The sequence below is a fragment of the Dermochelys coriacea genome, chromosome 11, assembly GCF_009764565.3.
Source record: "Dermochelys coriacea isolate rDerCor1 chromosome 11, rDerCor1.pri.v4, whole genome shotgun sequence".
Lineage (NCBI taxonomy): Eukaryota > Metazoa > Chordata > Testudines > Dermochelyidae > Dermochelys > Dermochelys coriacea.
Window position 1 is genome coordinate 41,831,987 of NC_050078.2, and position 9,843 is coordinate 41,841,829.

The 9,843-nt window shown below is 42.0% G+C and overlaps 1 protein-coding gene across 6 annotated transcripts in view; it reads left to right on the forward strand.

Moving 5' to 3' along the window:
- Positions 1-9,843, forward strand: part of RAPGEF4 (Rap guanine nucleotide exchange factor 4) — a 219,104-nt gene that overhangs the window by 86,288 nt on the left and 122,973 nt on the right. The gene's annotated exons all lie outside the window — the stretch shown is intronic.

Here is a 9,843-nt window from a genome sequence, read left to right on the forward strand (position 1 = left end):
AATTCAGTTCAAACTAAATGGAAGGATTAACAAAAATAAATCTGCAACTAGGGTTTTTGATTTTAAAAGGGCTGACTTTCAGAAATTAAGGAAATTAGTTAGGGAAGTGGATTGGACTGAAGAACTTATGGCTCTAAAGGTAGAGGAGGCCTGGGATTACTTTAAATCAAAGCTGCAGAAGCTATCGGAAGCCTGTATCCCAAGAAAGGGGAAAAAATTCATAGGAAAGAGTTGTAGACCAAGCTGGATGAGCAAGCATCTTAGAGAGATGATTAAGAAGAAGCAGAAAGCATACAGGGAGTGGAAGATGGGAGGGATCAGCAAGGAAAGCTACCTAATTGAGGTCAGAACATGTAGGGATAAAGTGAGACAGGCTAAAAGTCAAGTAGAGTTGGACCTTGCAAAGGGAATTAAAACCAATAGTAAAAGGTTCTATAGCCATATAAATAAGAAGAAAACTAAGAAAGAAGAAGTGGGGCCGCTAAACACTGAGGATGGAGTGGAGGTTAAGGATAATCTAGGCATGGCCCAATATCTAAACAAATACTTTGGCTCAGTCTTTAATAAGGCTAAAGAGGATCTTAGGGATAATGGTAGCATGACAAATGGGAATGAGGATATGGAGGTAGATATTACCATATCTGAGGTAGAAGCGAAACTGAAACAGCTTAATGGGACTAAATCGGGGGGCCAAGATAATCTTCATCCAAGAATATTAAAGGAATTGGCACCTGAAATTGCAAGCCCATTAGCAAGAATATTTAATGAATTTGTAAACTCAGGAGTAGTACCGAATGATTGGAGAATTGCTCATATAGTTCCTATTTTTAAGAAAGGAAAAAAAAGTGATCCGGGTAACTACAGGCCAGTTAGTTTGACATCTGTAGTATGCAAGGCCCTGGAAAAAATTTTGAAGGAGAAATTAGTTAAGGACATTGAAGTCAATGGTAAATGGGACAAAATACAACATGGTTTTACAAAAGGTAGATCGTGCCAAACCAACCTAATCTCCTTTTTTGAAAAAGTAACAGATTTTTTAGATAAAGGAAATGCAGTGGATCTAATTTACCTAGATTTCAGTAAGGCATTTGATACCGTGCCACATGGGGAATTATTAGTTAAATTGGAGAAGATGGGGATCAATATGAACATCAAAAGGTGGATAAGGAATTGGTTAAAGGGGAGACTGCAACGGGTCCTACTGAAAGGCGAACTGTCAGGTTGGAGGGAGGTTACCAGTGGAGTTCCTCAGGGATTGGTTTTGGGACCAATCTTATTTAATCTTTTTATTACTGACCTTGGCACAAAAAGTGGGAATGTGCTAATAAAGTTTGCAGATGATACAAAGCTGGGAGGTATTGCCAATTCAGAGAAGGATCGGGATATTATACAGGAGGATCTGGATGACCTTGTAAACTGGAGTAATAGTAATAGGATGAAATTTAATAGTGAGAAGTGTAAGGTTATGCATTTAGGGATTAATAACAAGAATTTTAGTTATAAGTTGGGGACGCACCAATTAGAAGTAACGGAAGAGGAGAAGGACCTTGGAGTATTGGTTGATCATAGGATGACTGAGCTGCCAATGTGATATGGCTGTGAAAAAAGCTAATGCGGTTTTGGGATGCATCAGGAGAGGCATTTCCAGCAGGGATAAGGAGGTTTTAGTACCATTATACAAGGCACTGGTGAGACCTCACCTAGAATACTGTGTGCAGTTCTGGTCTCCCATGTTCAAAAAGGATGAATTCAAACTGGAGCAGGTACAGAGAAGAGCTACTAGGATGATCCGAGGAATGGAAAACTTGTCTTTATGAAAGGAGACTTAAGGAGCTTGGCTTGTTTAGCCTAACAAAAAGAAGGTTGAAGGGAGATATGATTGCTCTCTATAAATATATCAGAGGGATAAATATAGGAGAGGGAGAGGAATTATTTAAGCTCAGCACCAGTGTGGACACAAGAACAAATGGGTATAAACTGGCCACCAGGAAGTTTAGACTTGAAATTAGATGAAGGTTTCTAACCATCAGAGGAGTGAAGTTTTGGAATAGCCTTCCAAGGGAAGCAGTGGGGGCAAAAGATCTATCTGGTTTTAAGATTCTACTTGATAAGTTTATGGAGGAGATGGTATGATGGGATAATGTGATTTTGGTAAGTAATTGATCTTTAAATATTCAGGGTAAAGAGGCCTAATCCCCTGAGATGGGATATTAGATGGATGGGATCTGAGTTACCCAGGAAAGAATTTTCTGTAGTATCTGGCTGGTGAATCTTGCCCATATGCTCAGGGTTTAGCTGATCGCCATATTTGGGGTCGGGAAGGAATTTTCCTCCAGGGCAGATTGGAGAGGCCCTGGAGGTTTTTCGCCTTCCTCTGTAGCATGGGGCATGGTTGACTTGAGGGAGGTTTCTCTGCTCCTTGAAGTCTTTAAACCATGATTTAAGGACTTCAATAGCTTAGACATAGGTGAGGTTTTTCATAGGAGTGGGTGGGTGGGTGAGTTTCTGTGGCCTGCGCTGTGCAGGAGGTCGGACTAGATGATCAGAATGGTCCCTTCTGACCTTAGTATCTATGAATCTATAAACGCCAGACAGCTACCGGTCAGTCGGGAATCAATTTGGAGTGGGCAAATCTACTGTGGGGGCTGCTGTGATCCAAGTAGCCAACGCAATCACTGAGCTGCTGCTATCAAGGGTAGTGACTTTGGGAAATGTGCGGGTCATAGTGGATGGCTTTGCTGCAATGGGATTCCTTAACTGTGGTGGGGCGATAGACGGAACGCATATTCCTAACTTGGGACCGGACCACCTTGGCACCCAGTACATAAGCCGCAAGGGGTACTTTGCAATGGTGCTGCAAGCACTGGTGGATCACAAGGGACGTTTCACTGACATCAGCATGGGATGGCTGGGAAAGGTACATGACACTCATATCTTCAGGAACTCTGGTCAGTTTGAACAGCTGCAGGAAGGGACTTACTTCCCAGATCAGAAAATAACTCTTGGGGATATTGAAATGCCTATAGTTATCCTTGGGGACCCAGCCTACCCCTTAATGCCATGGCTCATGAAGCCATAAACAGGCACCCTGGACAGTAGTAAGGAGCTGTTCAACTATAGGCTGAGCAAGTGCAGAATGGTGGTAGAATGTGCATTTGGACATTTAAAACCATGCTGGCGCAGTTTACTGACTTGGTTAGACCTCAGCGAAACCAATATTCCCATTGTTATTGCTGCTTGCTGTGTGCTCCACAATATCTGTGAGAGTAAGGGGGAGACGTTTATGGCAGGGTGGGAGGTTGAGGCAAATCACCTAGCCACTGATTACATGCAGCCAGATACCAGTGCGATTAGAAGAGCACAGCAGGGCATGCTACGCATCAGAGAAGCTTTGAAAACGAGTTTCATGACTGTCCAGGCTACGGTGTGACAGTTCTGTTTTTCTCCTTGATGAAAACCCGCCCCCTTAGTTGACTCTACTTCCCTGTAAGCCAACTGTCCATCCTCCTTCAATCACCGCTTGCAGAGGCAATAAAGTAATTGTTGCTTCAAAATCATGCATTCTTTATTAATTCATCACACAAATAGGGGGATAACTGCCAAGGTAGCCCGGGAGGGGTGGGAAGGAGGGAAGCACCGGGTGGCATGGTGGATGAGGGGAGGAGGGAAGGACAAGGCCATACTGCACTTCAAAACTTACTGAATGCGAGCCTTCTGTTGCTTGGGCAGTCCTCTGGGGTGGACTGATTGGGTGCCCGGAGGCCCCCCCTGCATTTTTGGGCATCTGGGTGAGGAGGCTATGGAACTTGGGGAGGAGGGCGGGCGGGTGAGCGGTTACACAGGGGCTGCAGCAGTGGTCTGTGCTCCTGATGCCTTTCCTGCAGCTCCACCAGTCACCGGAGCATATCAGTTTGATCCCCCAGTAGCCTCAGCACTGCATCCTGCCTCCTCTCATCAAGGTCGCATTTGGCCTCCTATATTGAGGGCCTGCCGATTTGGTGTGAAAGATCACACACGCAGGGCCGGGCAACAGAATTCGGCTTGCAGGCAGCCATGGTAAGCCACAGTCTTTTGGCTTCTTCAACCTTCATAATGTGGGAATGGTTTCAAACAGCAGCGCCCTCCTTTCCCATACCAAGCCCCATTGGGTTGGCCATTTAAAAGGAGGGGCTGTACTGGCCGCAAATGCATCCCAAATCTTCAGATCAAATTAATCATTAAACATGCTTGCTTTTAAATCATGTATTATATTTACAAAGGTACACTCACCAGAGGTGCCTTCTCCGACTTCCTGGTCCAGGAGCCCACCTTGGGAGGGTTGAGAGGGTATTGGCTCCAGGGTAATAAACAGTTCCTGGCTGTTGGGGAGAATGGTTTCTCCGCTTGCCTGCTGTTCGCTCTCCTCCTCATCTTCCTTGTCCCCAAAATCCTCATGCCTGTTGCGTGAGACTCACCCCTTGCAGGTGTCCACGGACAGGGGTGGGGTAATATTAGGGGCGCTCCCTAGAATTGCATGCAGCTCTTCATAGAAGCGGCATTTCTGGGGCTCTGACCTGGAGCGGCTGTTTGCCTCTTTGGTTTTTTGGTAGGCTTGCCTGAGCCTTAATTTTCACGCAGCACTGCTGTAGCCTCTGTCCATCATGCCCTTGGAGATTTTGGCAAATGTATTGGCATTTCGTCTTTTGGAATGGAGTTCTGATAGCAAGGATTCATCTCCCCATACAGCGATCAGATCCAGTACCTCTCGTTCAGTCCATGCTGGAGCTCTTTTGCGATTCTGGGACTGCATGGTCACCTGTGCTGATGAGCTCTGCATGGTCACCTGTGCTGATCAACTCGCCACGCTGGCCAAACAGGAAATGAAATTCAAAAGTTCCTGAGGCTTTTCCTGTCTACCTGGCTAGTGCATCTGAGTTGAAAGTGCTGTCCAGAGCGGTCACAATGGAGCACTCTGGGATAGCTCCTGGAGGCCAATACTATCGAATTGTGTCCACGCTACCCCAAATTCGATCCAGCAATGTCAATTTCAGCACTAATCCCCTCATCAGGGAGGAGTACAGAAATCGATTTTAAGAGCCCTTTAAATCGACAAAAATGGCTTCATTGTGTGGATGGGTGCAGGGTTAAATCGATCTAACGCTGCTAAATTCGACCTAAACTTGTAGTGTAGACCAGGGCTCTGTGACTTAAGAACCTGAGCCCCATTTTCAAAAGATTTCAGAGTAGCAGCCGTGTTAGTCTGTATTCGCAAAAAGAAAAGGAGTACTTGTGGCACCTTAGAGACTAACAAATTTATTAGAGCATAAGCTTTCGTGAGCTACAGCTCACTTCATCGGATGCATCCGATGAAGTGAGCTGTAGCTCACGAAAGCTTATGCTCTAATAAATTTGTTAGTCTCTAAGGTGCCACAAGTACTCCTTTTCTATTTTCAAAAGAGACTTCGTCACAGAGGAGATGCATTAATGTTCAATGAGACTTAGATCTCTGAGTGCCTGAGTCACTTTTGAAAATGGGGATTAGGTTCCTAAAGCATTCAGGTGTTTTTGGAAACTTTACCCCTTCTTCTTGTTTGCCAGGTACTCGTGGAAGGTTATTTGTTGAAAAATGTTGTGTATTTGCTTTAGGAAGCCTCCTGTCAGATTTTCCTTGACAGTTTGCATTTAATGCAGAGAGAAGCAGATTGAGGTTCATCATTCAGTATTTGTTGGAAGGCTCCATCACTCAGTGCTCTATATCTGTACAGCAAACCAATCCTGCATACAGTATTGTATTCGGCTAGGAAATCTGCTAACCTTTTATTTAATATTTAATAGGTTTTCTAGTCAATGCTGCAAAAGCCTTTCATACAGAATGATATTCAGCTATTTTTCTGCTGTTTCTGATGGGATTTGCAGTGGTTCTCACTACCACGCCAGATGTGTAGCTAAAGCAGGAAATTATATAGTCACTTCTTGCTTATCCTGCAGAAGAAGAGTATCTTACTTTTAAAACCTATTTGGACAAGTTTTATACAAGTGCTGAGGTTAAGTAGGCAGATGAAATGTGTGAGATAGGGAGCAGTCAAGACAAACATTCCTGAATGTGACAATGAATATTAAGACTCAAACGATGTGCTGACATTACAGTGAATGCACTGAATGTATAATCATCATAGATATATGCATGCATTTTTGTATTATTTGAGAATCAAATGAATAGCTCTTTGTACTTACATTCACTGACACTGATGTGTATCTCACTGGAGTTCTAATGATGTATATTTAAAAGGATATCACTCCAATTATGTATTTTAGTGTATGTCTGTCCCCTAAGAAATTCAGTATCATTATAATAGTATTTTGCTTAGCACTTCTGTAAGCACCCTTCATCCAAAGAAGTTGGAGTATTTTACAAATATCAAGCCAGCCAGCAGCCTCAAAAAATTCCCCAGGTGATGATCCATTGACAGACAAGTGTTTTGGTTAAGTATCTGCTTCATTGTAGGTCATCATTAGGGAAGTTTTTCTTATGGTGTGTTTGGGAAAGGTTTCCATTGACTGTTTTGGGGAGGTTATTTTAATCAGCCAAATTCATTCTAGTATAAAACCATTTAAATCAATAGACTTACACTAAAAATAAGCAATACATTGGAGCAAACACGTCAGTGTATGTCATGCAACCAGATATCCTGGGGAAGAGCACATAAATATGATTATATTAAATAACCACCTGATTCCCAGGGGTAATTATTATGCACAAATGCTGGAGCTAGAATCCAAGAGTCCTACCTCTCAACCCTTGCGTTAATTGCATCCAGCACTCTTCTCTGTGTGTCATGAAACAAGAGTCCTGATGGTGCTCATCAAACATGTGGATGTGAGCAAAAAGTAACATTGAGAAATTGCAAACTAAGGATGTGTTATCGTTGAGACTGTCTGATGGATACTCTTGTAGTTTAGAGGTTTTGGGAGAACCACAGTTAACAAGATGACAATAATGTCTTTGCTGTGTGTGCACTAGTACTGACCAAATGTGAGCAGGTCAGGCTTTTGACTACAGCTTTCCAGTGTTATAATACTACATGGTAAACATTTATGAAGCCATTAGTTCTTCCTTAAAGAAGTGAAGTGAACATCCTCACTGAGAATTCATCTCCCTCTAAATTAAAAATTGGTTGCATGTATGGTGATGCACTAGCCTAGGATCGTCTATAAGATCACTATATTCTATAGCTTTCTCCCTCCAAACAGAGTGTAGCTCTGTCTTACAATGAAGCCTCCCTCCTCTTGCAAGAACTCATAGAATGTGCTGATAAATATCTTAAATTCAGAGAAGTTCCAGTTCACCTTATTACACAAGCTTTTTCTCAGCCATACTGAGAACTGACTATGTAGCTCTGATAGGCAAACAGAGAGATATGTATGTTTGTCATAGTCATTTTATTATCCTTTTCACGCAGGTCCCTGTTTAGGTTTTTTAATAGAACACTGCTGTAAGGAAAAGCCCTTCAACTTATTTCCACAAGATCTGCTGCTCATACGGAGCTACACAGTCCAGTTCAGTGTCTTTGTTTTTGTGTATTAGCTTGAAACAGTTCCTCTTGCCATAGCCACCTCTCCATTCCCAGTATGCACTCCAGATGTAGGAAATCTCTTCTTTCCAATTAAAGGCACAATATATCTAATTAGCCTGACGCATTAGTGGCTTGATTCATCTGTGTTACTTGAGTTGTATTCCAGTGCGGTTCCAAAAGAAATAGAAAGAAGTTTGCATTGGTGTAAAATTGGATGAACACATTGATATATCAGCCCCTTAGTTTCTGTTGGTTTGAAAAGCAGAGAAACAGACTATTATATTAGTGATTTATGAAGGATTGGGCATTCTAGTTAATTTCCACCTTCTCTTCATTGCTCACTGCTTTGTTGAAATGGAACTTTTGAACACTGTCTAGTATTTATTAGAAATTCTGTTTTTCCTAAGAGGGCTTGTTTTATCCTTGCCACCATTAACGGGTTTCTGTTCACTATGCAATATCTTAAGACCACCTCCTTTTTACATCCTTTCCCTACCTGACTACTTGTTTCTGTTCATTTAAATGAATAAACGTATCTAAAGTTGACATCACTGACACTCTGGTCAGACAATGTGGTCTTTCATAAATCCAGTAGGCCTCCCAATTCACTATGCTCTCTGCATTTTTTATCACATCAGGTTTGTGATACCAAATTCATTAAGCTTTGCTCTTATATTGATTATGCTACATCACTGCATTCTGCCCCCAGGTCAGGTTGCTGTATAAGCTCCTCTTCTGAACCAAAGTCAGAGGTATTTTTAATACTTGTTCCAAAGAGATTGATAACGGCCTGATTTTGGAACCTGCCATAATTACCTAAATTGCTGAAGAGTTAGCACAGATTAAAGTAATACCTGACACTTTTATGTAGTGCCTTTCACCTAACACAAAAAGTAAATTCCTCACTCCACTGAAGTCAGTGACGAAAACTCCTAGTGACTTCAAGGGAGCCAGGATTTCACCCTGATTATCACACCAGCCATTTGAAGTACGTCTATATTAAGATACCTGTTTTGTTTTGGTACAAGTGCAGACATGTGTGGACAAAATACAACATGGTTTTACAAAAGGTAGATCGTGCCAAACCAACCTAATCTCCTTTTTTGAAAAAGTAACATTTTTTTAGATAAAGGAAATGCAGTGGATCTAATTTACCTAGATTTCAGTAAGGCATTTGATACCGTGCCACATGGGGAATTATTAGTTAAATTAGAGAAGATGGGGATCAATATGAACATCATAGGGTGGATAAGGAATTGGTTAAAGGGGAGACTGCAACGGGTCCTACTGCAAGGCGAACTGTCAGGCTGGAGGGAGGTTACCAGTGGAGTTCCTCAGGGATCGGTTTTGGGACCAATCTTATTTAATCTTTTTATTACTGACCTTGGCACAAAAATGGGAGTGTGCTAATAAAGTTTGCAGATGATACAAAGCTGGGAGGTATTGCCAATTCAGAGAAGGATCGGGATATTATACAGGAGGATCTGGATGACCTTGTAAACTGGAGTAATAGTAATAGGATGAAATTTAATAGTGAGAAGTGTAAGGTTATGCATTTAGGGATTAATAACAAGAATTTTAGTTATAAGTTGGGGACGCACCAATTAGAAGTAACAGAAGAGGAGAAGGACCTTGGAGTATTGGTTGATCATAGGATGACTATGAGCTGCCAATGTGATATGGCTGTGAAAAAAGCTAATGCGGTTTTGGGATGCATCAGGAGAGGCATTTCCAGTAGGGATAAGGAGGTTTTAGTACCATTATACAAGGCACTGGTGAGACCTCACCTAGAATACTGTGTGCAGTTCTGGTCTCCCATGTTTAAAAAGGATGTATTCAAACTGGAGCAGGTACAGAGAAGGGCTACTAGGATGATCCGAGGAATGGAAAACTTGTCTTATGAAAGGAGACTTAAGGAGCTTGGCTTGTTTAGCCTAACAAAAAGAAGGTTGAGGGGAGATATGATTGCTCTCTATAAATATATCAGAGGGATAAATACAGGAGAGGGAGAGGAATTATTTAAGCTCAGCACCTATGTGGACACAAGAACAAATGGGTATAAACTAGCCACCAGGAAGTTTAAACTTGAAATTAGATGAAGGTTTCTAATCATCAGAGGAGTGAAGTTTTGGAATAGCCTTCCAAGGGAAGCAGTGGGGGGCAAAAGATCTATCTGGTTTTAAGATTCTACTTGATAAGTTTATGGAGGAGATGGTATGATGGGATAATGTGATTTTGGTAAGTAATTGATCTTTAAATATTCAGGGTAAATAAGACTAATCCCCTGAGA